The 15,569-nt window shown below is 33.9% G+C and overlaps 1 long non-coding RNA gene across 8 annotated transcripts in view; it reads left to right on the top strand.

The window, feature by feature from the left end:
• The first annotated feature begins 6,998 nt into the window (after positions 1 to 6,998).
• Positions 6,999 to 15,569, top strand: part of LOC131048391 (uncharacterized) — a 93,494-nt gene continuing 84,923 nt past the window's right edge. For 4 of the 8 annotated variants that reach the window (XR_009106404.2, XR_009106406.2, XR_009106405.2 and 1 more), the window contains exons 1-2: positions 6,999 to 7,454; positions 14,486 to 14,570. This is a non-coding gene — a long non-coding RNA (uncharacterized LOC131048391). The remainder of the gene's footprint in view (positions 7,455 to 14,485; positions 14,571 to 15,569) is intronic. The other 4 variants (XR_009106403.2, XR_009106402.2, XR_009106400.2 and 1 more) reach the window with 3 other exon arrangements.

The raw sequence follows: 15,569 nt of genomic DNA, 5'->3' as shown, positions 1-15,569 counted from the left end.
ATGTCAATTGTATGCAGAGTGTTTGATGTGTATTCAAATTCATGTGTTTAATATTATACGAGGTTATTTGGAATTACTAATGTGTAAATTGAGATGAGCAGGAAAATTATCCATGTGACCATGGAAATATTATGGAGAACCAAACCTAGACCTATGTACGTTTGTAAAGCCAGGGGTCGTCTATTTGGAGAGACAACACCCCATTTGTATCGTATTTTATTTGTGAAAGTAAATGCTGCATGTGTGTTGAATTGAAATTATTAACTTGTGTAAATCCAACAAGAGACAAATTCCATGTGTAATTTTGTAATGTATTTTATTGTGTCACTTGACACATGTGCTGATTAGTGTCATTGACTTTGACTTGTCTCTTGGAGGGAGTTTGTTTCTACCAAAGCTCATTCCAAACATTTGAGTGTGGTCCAAAATTTTCCTTGGGTAGGGAGTCTTAGGAGTGGTCAACTTAGGTTTGACGCGTAGGTTAACTTTAGGTGGGTTTCTAAGGGGTCAAATGGACTCCTAGGGTTAGTTTTAGGGCTTTTCCAAAGGTCCAAAGGGTATACCTATGGGTTAGGGGTATTTTTAAGTATGTGACTACTCCCATGTGACTGTTTAGTCACCTCAAAAAGTGGTTTTTCCAAGGTGAGCGAAAATTCAACTTAGAAGGTTCCTCCTAGGATAAACAACCTTCCTTTCTGATGTCAGACTCTCTTCCCCATCCTCTGTTACCTTTTCTCTTTCCAATTTTAGCAACATGTAAGAGGTTGGGAAGACCAACCAATGGGAACTCTCACTCTATCCAAGGGGTTGGGAAGAGTGAGAGAGGTCTTCTTAGGCAAGGATTAGGGACTTAGTGAGTTAATCACCCACTCTCTATTGTTGGAGATTATGCAATTTTGAGAAGAATAGTTGTAAGATAGAATTTTGGCTAAGTCTTGGAGAAAAGATTGTGTGGATTTGGGCTGCTCATCCTCAACTAGATCTAGCAAAACTCTTGGGTAGATTAAGGTTGGTTCTTACTCTCTTTGTGTTTATGATTGCATATGTATGTTTGAAGAAATGCTTGTATGAAAGAGTTGTTTATTTGTATTTTACTTTGTGAAAGAATATGTGACTTCCCCTTCATTTCCTTATGCATTTTCTTGTATTGGGAGTATCCAAGGCCTTCTACTCTTGGGAGAGTAGGATGGTCTTGGGGTGGAAGAAGTTTGACAACCTTGGGTGAGAGGCTCTCATTATGAGAGTGATCTCAAGGTTTTTTTTTTTTGTGACCCTTGTTGCATAGCCTTGTTTATGCATTTGGGGGTCATAAGGAGAAATGGTATGACTTGTATGCCTTGGGGGGCATAAAGATGTGGGGTATGGACTTATGTTGTATTTGGTTGCCATGAGGTGGCTTGTGATGTTCCATGCTTACAGTCTCCCCAATGGTATTTGGTCCACTTCCACCCTTGTGAAAATCATCACATTTTGTGGTGAATTGTAGCCTTGGTTGGGAAAGTGTTTGTTGTGTGTTTATTCCTTGCTTGTTGTATTTGCATGTGTGTAACCTGTCTAGTGCTTGGTTCTCCAAGCTCGGGGGTGGCTTCTAGTAAGCCTAGGCTGGGAGGTGAGCACTCCATGGTCAAACCTTATGTTTTTATTTGCAGGTTACTTGGGAAGGAAAAAGCGAAAGAAAGCTAGGAGTTGCTGGTTTTTATCTGATTTGCTGAAAAGTTAGGGAAGGGAATATTGTATTTGAGTTGCAGCAATGAAAAAAAAAAAAAGTTATGTGTTGTGTGTATTTCAGAAAAATATAGAAGCAAATGTATTCATTTTTCATTTCAAGTCGTCATTTAATGGAAATGAGAGACTAGTTGGGTATCACACCCTTTGTAATGTTTGGCTACTTTGTATTCTATATGCTCTTAAAAAGAAGGAAATGTATTTTTCCTATTTAGTATTTTTTGCAAAATAAAAATAGTAATGTTATGTATGGATTAAGTTCCTATAGTTGTTGGAATAATATATTTGTTGCTTCCTTATTATTTGAAAGTAAAAGTTCATTTTATTCCATCATGCAAAAATGTAATTATGGGTTTTGTAAAAGCAAGCACCTAGATTTATTAAGTTAAATACAAATGCAAATTATGGTTAAATAGGTTTAATGTATCTATCTCCAAACTGACTTTTAAATGTTTTCTAGGCTAATATAGTTGTTGTTAAAATTTATTACATTCTGTTATTTTATTTATTGCAGAAATTAAATCTGAAAGTAATAGTCTACTTCTAAAATTAACACCTAGACTTAGTGAAAAGAAAGGATTACATTAGAGCTTGCTGTTAGGTGTTTATTTTAAAAGAAAAATAAATAAATTTACAGAATGCTTTAAACAATGAAAAATATAGTATTTCCCACTATGCTAGGTTTAATGTGCTAGGGAAATAATTAGTTTTGATTGTATTAAAATAAATAAATAATAATAACAGAATTTAAAGCATACATATTAACATATTAGAAAAAGAAAATTTCATTTATTGCATGTTGTCATTATTTTATCAGCTTTCTGTATGAGTTAAAAAGTTGTAATAGAGACGTCACGGCGCCGCTATGGACTGCGACCCGTAGTGGTGCCTAGGTGTCGCTGCGGTGGTCCTGTGAATCCCTGTGGCCCCCCATATTCCCTTGGCTCCTGCAAATGACCGCCACTGTTAACTTCGTGGCCCCCGTGGAAAGAAAAAAAAAATGGTTGGCCACCGTGGGATAAGCTCCGCCGCCATGTTTTCACCTTGTCTAGTTCTAGATAAAACCCTAACCCGGTTTGGGTTAGGGTAGTTAGATGAGTTGGTACTTTTTAGGTTTAGATCATACTTTATAACTTTTAGGGATCTCTCGGTTATTTTGTTAAATTATATATATATATATATATATATATATATATATATATATATATATATATATATATATATATATATATATATATATATATATATATATATATATATATATATATATATATATATATAAGATTTTAATTGGATTATTCTTCAAATAGTGAAATTACAATTGTTATTGGGTAGAGTTTTTCTAAGGATTTTATTTAAAAGCTAGTTTTAGAATCCTTTTGGGTGAATTTTATGGGAGAATAATAATAAATACTTTTGTTAGTATTTAGCCTTAGTGGAATTAATTATTTTATTGGCAAAACATTAATAGGGTAAATTACATTATGGACTTCATTGACCCTTTTAGTCAAATGTTAGACAAATTACGTATATTGATATAATAAACAATAGGTTTATTAAATCTAAGAGCTAGGGCTAATAAATTTAGTTCCCAGGCAATTAAAAGACGATTCGAGATTTATAATACCTCTTGCAAATTTATTTAGAGTTTTTTTGTTTAAACAAAACTATTATTTATTATTTGATGAGATTATAATAATTCTTTGGGAGAATTAATATTCCGCATTTAACTTAGGTCATCTCGCTCACTTGATCTAGTGCTTAGATTATTGTTATTTGAAAAGATATCAAACGTAGTTAAGACAAGGCTTAATTAATACATCTTTAATTTAGCATATTAGTTTTATTAGGGAGTTTTTTTTTTTTTTAAATTTATTCCGTTTGTGCCCAAAAGTTTGGGCATGACGGGATATAACTCCCCAAAACTTGATTTTTTTTCAAAAAGATTAAAAAAAGTGACAAATACTAAAGAAAAAATGTTATTTTTACACTTGGATGCCATTGACGAATCGTAGAGGCACATCAAAGCAATTTGAATTGCTCCTTTTTTGCTTCACCATCTTCTACATTTTTTTTTCACCATGACCTTGGTGGCTATCTAAAAATATCATATTTACAACAAACACTACCAAAAAGAGGATTTTCAATACCTTCAGAAAAAAAATCCTCATGGTATCTTTTGTAGATAATTTGGAACTCTAACCTAAACGGATTTCTATACATATTGGATTCGATAGTTTGAGGTTTTAAGGAGTAGGAAAAATAAGAGGCCAAATGTAGCTAGAAGGAGAAAAAAAAAAAAAAATCCAAATCTTTCAAAGACAAAGAAAAATATAACAAGACATTAAATTGTATTTTATTTAAACAAAAAATTAAAGTGTGTATTATAGTGTACATTTATGGAATAGGGAATTTAAATAATTTGTATGATGCACTCATAAGGAGAGCTCGAGTAGGTTTAAAAAGGTTCAATCATTGAGTGTAATGAAGGAAGTTGGAAGAGGAAATTAGAGGTTGGAGATGGTAGTTGTAGTATTTCAAAATCCTCTCACTTGTGGTAGGGATGATTTGGTGATGTCAAACAAGGAATAATATGATGCATAAAGGCATATGAGAGAGATGAGGATGTTACTGACATGAAATAACAAGCCCTCCTAAGCCATGCAACATGCTCAAACATTTTACCTCTATCTTTGTTATCATCTTCGCAAAGCCACAAATGCTACAATACACTTTTTCATGTCTTCCCCTAGGCTTCACATCTTCACCTTGCTTCACAACTTTGTTCCAAGTTGAGATCTTACAAATTTATAGATGGGGTAAGTTTTAAATTTCTATGTTTTGTTAGGGATGTAGAAGTACCCTATGTGGAACCTCTTCCAAGTTATTGTGACCTCTTTGTTTAGTTGAAATTTCAACTCCTTTTGGAAGTGTAAAGTGGAAAATTGGATCCTAGTGGTTCCCCACCCAGGAGAGAGAAAGGAAACCACTAGGATGATTTTCACTTGGGAGATACTTTACATTCAAAAGAGGGGCTTGAATCCACTAGATCCAAATCCAAGGAGAATAAGGATGTGAATACCAAGTGGATTGCAAGGGTTGGGATGTGATTTACCCTCTTTTGTAAATGGAATGGTTGACTTGTTGACTATGTAGAAAAAGGAGACCAAAATGGATGAAATAGGGAGCTATCGGTTTAGGATCGCGCTGTAACTTTGCATCTGAGATATTAAGACTGATACGGATCTACCCTGCAAATTTAGAGAAAATTTGTCGGGACCGGGTTGAAAATGTACTTGGTCCTCCGAAAAATCCACGCGCTGAAAAGGGTTTTTCCATCTCTGCAAATGAAGTCCAAACCTGCAATTACAACTGCGCACTTGCAACCTACACACAAAAAATAAGGGGAAAAGGGTTGTGGATAAGGGTTTGCCTCAGTCAAACACCGGTTGAGGAATCAACTTTGAAAGAAAGTAACTGCAAATTCTTAAATGTAAATAATGGAAATGTATACCTTGTAGATTTGCAATTGATTGATGATTGTTGCTTTACTTCTTGAATGTAATCATAAATATTGTATGAAATGACATGTAACATGACAAAACCCTAACACACACATGCTTGCAAATGAATGTTGTAATGTTGCTCCAATGGATGAATGAAGAAGACACATGAAGAAGAGAACTTGATAGATGCTTGAAGACTTGAATGCTTGATGACGATAATGAAGTCCCTCCTCTTGAATTTCCATATATTATCCCCCATGAGGAGATTGAATCTCCTTTTATACATGCCCAAGAGGATTAATTTTCATCCTACCGAAGGCCGACAAAGGAGAGTTTAATTCCTCAAAGAGCAAATTATGTTCAAGAGCCAGATAGACCCATCTTAGGGTCACCCTAAGAGGGAGGACAAGGGCGCCATGCCCCTGTCCTGCCCTATCTTAGGGCTTGGACAGGGTCCTGAGGTGTCATCAGGGCTGGGATGGGAGAAGTTCAGAATGAAGGTGCAAATAGGGGTCTCAATCGAGTAGAGAGATGTAGTCGCATAGGTGAGGGCCTAAGATGTGGTCGAAATTGCGAGGGTCACAATTTTATGACACTACAGGAAGATAGGAATCTTGGTTAGAATGACAACATTCCATGCACATGGTCATCCTCTTAGAGATGATAGTTGTTGGTCTACTAATCTAGAAACTCCTAGAATATGGTGGGAAGTTTGAACATTTTATGACTTGGCCTTAGAGAAAAGTAGGCTAGGTGGAGGATAGAACAACTCACTAAATGATCCATACTTATTTGATTGAGGGAACCATAAATTTAATGGCTAAATATCTTGAAAATGAATGTTAAAGAATCTTATTTATCTCCTTTCCAGAAGAAATAAAAAGAAAACGCCTATTTAATTTAATAATAATAAAGCTATGAGTAGAGACTTCTTTTTTAAAGATGAAATATTGAAAATTAGGATACTTCCTTGAAAAATAATAAAATATAACAAGTATATAGAAATATGGAAATACAAAATAATATGCAAGGAGGAGGCGTGGAGAGGGTAGAGGAAGTGGGTGCCTTGCAAGGAATTAGATTGTTAGCTATAACTTAAGAGCATGTACATGGATTTTAAAACATTTCGAAAGTCAAGATTGTCATTGCTATTCACTTCTCGTCAAAATTACTAGGTAAAAAAATAAATGAACATAAACATATTTGAATCCCAAAAAAAATTTCATTGTTAAAAATTTATTGTGTTCTATTTGAATTTTTGGGAATCTTTGCCTTAGTTTCCGTATATTACATACTTATAAACAACGTTTGATGATGGGTATTCATTTTTGGTTGGAACAATGTTGATAATATTTCTAAAAGTTTTGATTAAATTAAATGAAAAAAATCTTTGAATTTGTGTAATTGTAACATGTCATCGCTAATAATTGTCTGTCAAACTATAGAGAATCATACCACCATTGTACATTGTCTCTAAGATTTAGTATTTTCTCCACTAATACTCTTACAAGTGAATTTTTTTAATCAATTGTATAAACATATATATAATATAAATTAATATAACTAATCCATTAAACATCTAAAATATTAATTAATATTATATAAAAAATCTTAATATTAAAAATCAAATAACACACAAATTAATTAAAAATATTTAAAAAAAATTAATACCTAAAAGTTATTAATTTGTTAGTCCCTGCCGTAAGGCGGAGACTAATGTTTTCAACTTCCTATTTGCAATAAATCCTTACTCATTAAACCGTGCCCACAACTTTTATCCTATGGTGTGCGGTATTCTCTTCAAAAAAATTTTGATTGGCCCATCGTATTTTTCCCAGCGTTTTTTTCCTTTTTCTGTTTAGAAAATTGAAGAAAACAATGATAAATCATTTTCAGCTCGGAAAGATTATTTTTGGCCGATAAAATGCTAGCTTGCTTGGCTCCGTGCTCTCTGCCGATGGTAGTTGTGCTATCTCTTGCTTCTCTTGACTCGATTCAACAGGTGTAGCAATGACTCCCCCCATCCTCCCTCGACAGTCGAGCAGTTGGCAGATAGTTGGCTGCCCACCAGCCATCCACATTTGCAAATCCTAAACCCTAAATGCCTTGGAAGAAAATTTATGCGCAACCGTAGAAGATAGCAAAAATCATTGAGAGGATTTGCAACGCACCAAAAAAATACGACAGAAATCATCAACAAATTTCTTGCAGAGGATAATCGGGGTATGGTTTTCCACTTTTGCTGCACACTATTGAGTCTTGTTCACAAACAAAACTATTGAGTAATTTTAGATTTTGAAATGACAGTTCTAAATTAAAAAATTTTGGAACCCTCTTGGTAAATTTGGAACCCTCTTAGTAAATTTGGATTTCTAGCTGTTTTTTAAAAGTAAATTTGGTGAGATTTGGAAAGTACTGTATGCTTTAGATTTCAAAACTACAGTGATGCATCAATTTTCTTCAAAACTTTGCCATGAATGATTTAGATTTCAAAATTACAATGATGCATCAATTTTCTTCAAAACCCTGACATGGCTAGGGAATGCGCAATATGAGTTTTGAAAACTATCCCCTAAATCGAAAACTATCCCCTAAATTGGGTTTAGGGTTTGGGCCTTTCTGGCTTTCAACACCCAATTATGCCAAAGTCAGACTTCTCACCCGCAAGATCCATTTTGGGCTGTGAAGTTCACCATAGTCCATGACATCGGCATGTATACTCCCAACATGTGTGTCTGTCTTGCACCGAGGGCCTGGGCGCATAGCCATACTTATGCCAAACTCTCTCCCATTAAAATGAAGAGTAACATGTCAGAATGACAATTCTTTAACTGCATTTTCTAGAACTGCGGCTTTCATTCTTTATATTTTTGTTCATGAAATGCAATAATTGATTGGGAATTAGTGACTTGACGATCAAGAGTCAACATAGACAATTGTGTGAACCACAAGCTAAAGTCACTAAATCATAGGTTCCCTTAACAATTTGCCAACCAGGAAGATAAATTTTAGTGTATAAAATTTGTGGATTATCTGGGAAAGGCTTCTAAGTGGAAAAGTGGGTGAAATATTAAGTCATCTGCAAACAAGCTTCCATAAATTGTGATTTAACGAAACAAGATATGGCCAGGATGGCCTACATACACCAACATACAAGAACTGCGCGTGGTAGCTACACACAACATAATACAACTACTACCGCAGTGAGTTCACTACATACAATAAGATATGAGGTGTAGTGGCATACACTATGGAATTCCCTACACCCAACATTATACAAGAACTGCCCCGATGACCTCCCCACATGCAATAAGATATGATGTGTGGCAGCATTTACTATGGCATTGCCCTACATGCATGGTCAAGATGGGAGTGGAGAGAATGTGGCACTGCAATAATGATTCACAACAGAGAAATTTATCATTTTTGGAAGATCAATAAGAAAAGTCCTCTGTTGTGAACTTTATCTCAATATCATGCATAGACGATTACATGGTTTGAGTGCTATATAATTTTCGTAGGCATTTAAAAGTTGTTCATTGCCAGAAAATAATAATCTATATTAAATCTAATAAAATAATCTACGGATTCTGTAGAAAATATTAAGTTGCATTAATATTTGACCAAGTAGAAGTACCAGTCATCATTGCCACTATGATGATTAGACCAATACTGGTGGTTCTTATGATCATTTTTGCAATTTTTTGTAATCTTTTTTCTTGCAATTGTGTTTGCTATTAGGAAGAATGAAAGCTTCCTCTATCATGAATGGTGGAACATTTCTTTTCAATAGAAAAAGGGAAACTTCATTTTTGGTTTTTTCAATTTCCAAAACGAAATTGGGAGACGAGAAAAAAAAAACTTCAGTAGATGCATGTGGCCAAAATGTTACCTATTTCTGATAGAATATATATGTCTAGTTGAGGAAGCACCCACTTTTCAGGGATGCGTGCCAGGAATTATAACGATTTCAACTTAAAGGAAAAAAATGCAGTGTATCATGCACGTCTTTCATGTTAAAATTTTAATGCCATTACTGACCATAAGTTTGAGTTCGTATTCAATATTGAATTGGAAATATTTTAGTTTCTTAGCATAGAAAGAACAAGGATAAAATGAAATTGAAATAAACACATGAAAAAAACCTACTTCAACATATCTAAACAAGCCTTAGATGCAAAATCTTGGACAAAAGTTTGGCCTGCCTCTTTGTAGTGGATACATATTTCAACAATGTTCACCCAGAAATAGATGTCTTATGATTCTCTTTAGAAGTGCTGAATTAGATGCGGCATCAAGTGTCATATTTTTAACTCTTTTGCTGGTACATGTTCATCATGAAGCAGAGGATGCATGCATTGAGTCTTTGAATGAAAAGGCAAAATCTCTGAGTCTGTACTAATGTTAGATTGCAGTAGTTCGTATAGTTTTACTGGTTTATGAGACTTTGTAGTCAGGCATCAACCACAAGTCAGGCCTTGCCATTATTCTCGTGGCTTGTAATGTTTGGATTCTCCTTGGTCAAAATGTCATATGGGGTTAAGCACTTGATCTTTTCTTGTCACTAGAAATTTCAACTGTCTTTGGGGAGCAGGCCAATCAATTAACTTTTTCAGACTCAAATCAACGGCTTGTCTAATGTTCCTTTGTTTAGTGATGTGACATAAGCATCTTTGTGATATGGTGGGAAAGATTCCTTATAATGTCATCAAATTGGTCAATTCTCAAGTTTTTTTTAAAAAATGGCCTTTAAAACAGTTCTAATAAATATTTTTAAAAATCTGTATTTTGTTTTTATGGTATTGTTTTAAGTTTTAACTCATCGTACAATGTATGGAGAAATAGTAAAATATTTGTCATACAACTTCACTTGAATAATACATCTTTATTATATGGCTGAAGCATCTATGTTCTATTTCAGTTATCTAAATATCTTTATAAGCTAATTACAGTTCATTTCCAAATTCCAACTGTAATAACAAAGAGCAAAAAGAAAACAAGAGAATAAGAAGTTAAAGTAGAAACCTTTAATTTAGCTTTTCTCCCAAGATACTTAGGGTTAGGGGACCCTTGACTGCGTGAGATTGATGTCTCAGATGACAATTTTACTATTATAGTTTTCTTAGTGACCAATAATTGCACGTGGAGTAACTTTTGATGTGTAATTCTTACAAGATATTATCTTCATTTAGGTAGGTTTGCATTTGTTTGGATTGCTCTTTTCTGTTGAAGAGTCATTTGAATATACATTCAATGTTTAAACTTCAACAAATACAATTTTCATTACTCTTGTGGACGTTTAGTTTTAAGATTCTCAACTTCGCCAATCACATAACTTCTGGTCTATTTTAAATTGATGCACGTGCACACGGACTGATCTTTACCAATGCTCTTCTGCTTTTACTGAAGTCTTTTGCAGAATTTTTGCAGATCGCACTGTTTGTCCATTCATAGCAGTATCTGAATTTTGGAGACTTAAAAATCTAGCTGTGAACTGTGCAACTACAGCGCAAGCCTATATAAAAACCATGTAATTGTGGACAAGACTTTTCGTGATATATTAAGTGCATTTTGTTATGTACTCTCGTCAATTCTATGTTTGTAAATGAATGCATAAAGTTCAACAGAATTTAATAATTATAACTTTGTAATAAATATTAAAGAAATTGCAATTGATATTCCAGTTTGTTTATAAAAAATGTTCTAGAAGCTGCAAATTATTATTGTGCATTTTGTTTAGCATAATATAATGTTCAAAAGCTTTTTATTGTATGTTATTAAAGTACTAATATTGACTGACTGACAGAGTGGATTATGACTGACAATACCCTTTGTTTCGATTAATAAAATTAAAATAAAGCAATGTCTGTTGCAATTGAATTCAGAGCATTTCCAGCTTTAATACATAGACAGTTTACAGTGCAACTTCAAAATCTATGATCTGTGGATTTCTACTTATATTTCAGATTTCATGTCTATTCTTTACTTATCTAATGTTGTGTAACAATAGAAACATTTCCTTCCATGTCTGATCGCCCCATCCTCATAAGAAATTTGGATTGCTCTTTCCATTAAGTTGTATCTTCACCAACAAGCATGCAACTCGTGCCTTGTCTATGCTTCCACATTTTGCATACATGCTTGCTAGGATCAGCTACATAATTCCATAATCTATTAGCATCAAAATCGATTAGTGCTTTTCTAGTTGTAAAGGCTCTAAACAATCCTTTGTTTTATATCAGCTAGAAATGAAACGATGACTTTTGTTCAAATTGTAGCAAGCAATACAAATGTCTTGTAATTAATTTTTTTTTAATACCAAACTATGCTCCCAACTTTTGGGGGAGGACATGAATTTTGTTTATGCATCCTCAGGAGTATAAATTTTTTGATTATCTTTGATCTATCGTATATAGTTAAGTATGACTATCTATACAAAGTGAGTCGGTTGACATGACCAGAAACTATTCAGAGGTTATGCAACAATAGCAGCTGCTTGAGAAGGTCATCATCAAGTCTATAATGTTAACAGTTCATTTGCTTAACTCATTTGCCATTGCTTGCAGGAAATAGTTACAATTGCATTCCTTGAGGAATTTGGTGAGAAAATCTGGTTGCATATCTGAACAACTTTGACAGAAAACACATAACATATAGAACAACAATCTCCCATCTCGCTAAAAGGCAGGGACTCCTGCCGCATGCAACTCTTGTTTAAACATGTATTCACATAGCGAGTTGAGAGTGTTAGAAACTAAACAACCTACAACGGTATTGAGAGAATTTGTTCCAAAATAATCTACAACGATAAAGAAAATTCAAAATGGCATGGAGCAGGGAAAAGCATGTGAAGTTAACATTATAACCCTTGGCACATCGGTATAGATAACATTCTTCCATCTGTTTTTCTCTTCTGTCATTGCTATGTTTTTCTATTCTGTTTCTTTGGTTATTTCTTGATTTTTTTCTTAGATTTTTCATTTTTCTTGTAAGAGTTTGTGTGCAGTGTGCACACTGATCTGTCTGTCCATTATTTTCATCTATTATTTGGTTTTCTTTTCTTTTTTTTTTAACGGTAGAAGATGAAGAGGCAAAGCACCAGGTAATTTTTTGTACCTCTTTATTATTTATTTATATTTTTACATGTATGTGGTAATAGATGAAGAGGCAGAGTAAAGGATTGTTTACCCTACCCAATAAAATTAATAATGTGGTGATAATGTTCTTATGCAGAATTAATAGTAATATTAATATGGACTGCAATATGTATGGCAATCACACTTAATTTCGTACTAATTTTATAATACATAAGAAATTAGTATACTTATAGTACAAATCATGTAATTACTGTCAATATTTAAGAAGATGGGCATAACATCCTACATTCCTAGGATTAGATTAGACTCTCTAAACCCTTTCCTTTTGATCTTTCTTTGTTAGACTAGTTAGTCTCGAGTTCCAACAACGTCCAAGTATTCAAGCATTCATGTACAACGTAAGTCCCCTTGTGATTCCAACATTATCACATCAACCATTGAGCTTATCCACGAGTCAAGACCTGACATTTTGTAACCTTGGAGTTGTCTCATTTGTTTGTGAAGCATGGCATTTGAGAGACTTTGTTCAAGAGAGGATAAGATACCTTGGTATATTATTTTGTGTTCGTATGTACAAAAAACACACATCAATAGTACGAAGCAAAATGACTTTTTCATTCAACATAGGAGATATACTATTGAATTGTTTTGCAGAAGAGAGGAGTTGCAATTGAAGTTCTTCCTTAAAAGAATATACATAGAACTAAAACAAACAATTGAATACACACGTGTATTAAATTTCGATGCAATTCAAACACCTACCAACACTATATCTTTGAAACTATATGTATAATGGACACCTCCCACCATGATTCTTTGCATTGCTTTCTCTTTCAACACACCCATGGCACCTTTAGTGGTGCTAGTGTGAGGTATCCTTTGGCTTAGATGCCATGACTAAGAGGTATCTATATTGTCAAAGTCACCGAGGATTTGCTCTTGTACTCATCTCTTAGGTACACAATATCTATAATTGGATGCAATTGTTTACCAGTTTAACATTTAAACCTGTAACATGATTCTCGCTGATGAACATGAGTCTCCACTATTCAACCCAGTGTACATATACAATTGCATTTGCATTAGAAGCTTGATTTATCTTTTAAATTGCCAGATCAGCTTAGAATCGACTCCATGTTTTATGGATAGGCTGAAGTTAGTTTTCTATGAATTGAACATACAATATTCAGGTCTAAAGCATCCTTGACACCTGTTATAACCTCTTGAGGGAAGGGATAGACAAATTTTTAGAGAGAAGGGAACAGATGTATTATTGTTTAGTTCATATTGTATTTCTTTTTTATGTTTATTGAGATATGATAATCCTAATAGATATGATTATTATCAGCTTATTTATTCTGGAGTAAATAGGAGATATTGCCCAGTTTCTATTGAACCTGTCCATTCATCTTTTCGCTAATGTGTAAAATACATTTTCACATTTGCATTGGAAATGTAGTCCGTTTCTAAACTTCTAGTTCTTTCCACACATCCGGTTTGCAGAAGAATAAAATTTTAATGTATGAATTATTCAATTTATTTTTGATAGGCTAATTTTGATTCTTAAAATCAAATAGTACATTGTGAAGGCGGTTGTAAGTCAGATTATTCTATTTGATTGTCTCATATGTTAGTAGGATCGAACAATAAAGAATGAGATTCAAAGAGCAATGAGGCTTGCACATTATGTTTGGGCCCATTGTTTATTAATTTTATCAAAATGGGGAGTTACATACAATGATTATAACTTAATGTTATAACATTTTAATGTGTGTTTATGTAAACTTATATTATTAGTCGCTGCCCTAAGCAGGGAACTAATGTTTTCATCTCACTAATTTTGTTTGTCAAATGAAATAAAAAATATATAATTCTAAAGATTCAAGCATGATACTTTTGATTTTATTATTTATCAAATTATTATTTTTTTTTCTAAAAATGTTATTGGCTGTTAGAATTTTACTGGGGTTAAATAAATTTTCAATAGCAAAAAATATAGAAATTAGTTGGCACCTGTTCTCATGCTAGTGCTCTGTACAAATTTCATTAATATTATTTACTTATTTGTTAAATGCTCTGTACAGATTTCATTAATTTTTTGGGTTAAAAAAAAGCATTTTTCATTAAGGTGCATTCTACTATTCTCTTGCTGCACAGAAAGCATTAGTGGATACATTCCCGTAATCAGCACTCTGAAGACAAGGCGGCATTATAGAGGAGGGAAAGGCATTGCTCTTTTCAGGTGAGTTTCCACAAAATTTTGCAGGGCGAATTTCCTGGTTTTTTTGAACCTGTTATTTGTGCATCTGAATCGCATTTTGGGTCGTGAGGGTTTCTGGTTCGAAATTTTCGTGCAAGGGTTTCGAATTTTTTTTAAAAATCAAAGGGTTTTCTGGAAATATTTCGAGGGTTTTTTATCAATTGCGGATTTTCGACGATGGATTTTCCTCTGCTCGCGATTTTGTGTATAGTGTTTTTTTATTTCGAGACCTTAAGATTTTTTTGGTGACGATTTTTCGTGATTCGCGTTTTCTTTTGCATCAGGCTTTTTTGTCGGGCGATTTTTTCGTGATGGCTCCGTATTGGCCCGCAATTCGCCCCTTGTTTTAGTGCAACCTGCGTCGTTTTTTGTGACATCTCTGCGCCTTTTTTTTTTGGTTTGGGCAGCGATGACTTCTCTGCAGCCTGTGCGATTTTTCGGCCATGTCAGTGCGCGATTTCCATTTTTACAGGGTTGAAATTTTTTCCTGCGTTTTTTTAAGGTGTTTTCGTGGGTTTTCAAACTCACGTGGGCATCTACAGTACTGGCGGCGATTTTCGTGGAGCATATCCTTCGACCTAGGGTTTGCCTGCGATTTTGTGAAGGGTTTCCGCCCTTCCTTTCCCAATTCTACGCGGCCCTATTTTTTAGGTTTTTTAAAACAAAAATTATATTTTTTTTTACTGATTTTTTTAATTTAAAAATGAATATTATTTTCAGCTTTCCTTCCTAACTTTCTATCAATATCTTCTTAAGAACGCACTTAGCAAAAAAATCATGATCTCGTTCAAACAATACAATGCAAAAACCCTAGTTCGCTGATTTGAGGGGTCTAAGGAAGTCCCAAATGCTTAGCTTGTGCTTTTGATGCCTCACTGGAAGTCTCAGTTCGTACTTAGATTGAATTCTCGCAGATTTAGATGCTTATAGTTTTTTTAAATCTGATAGTATTTCTGTCAATTTTCTGGACTTGGATGTTAA

This window comes from Cryptomeria japonica, chromosome 8, assembly GCF_030272615.1.
Source record: "Cryptomeria japonica chromosome 8, Sugi_1.0, whole genome shotgun sequence".
In the NCBI taxonomy this organism is placed as follows: Eukaryota; Viridiplantae; Streptophyta; class Pinopsida; order Cupressales; family Cupressaceae; genus Cryptomeria; species Cryptomeria japonica.
Note: the sequence above shows the minus strand (reverse complement) of the source record. Positions and strands in the feature narration are given on the sequence as shown.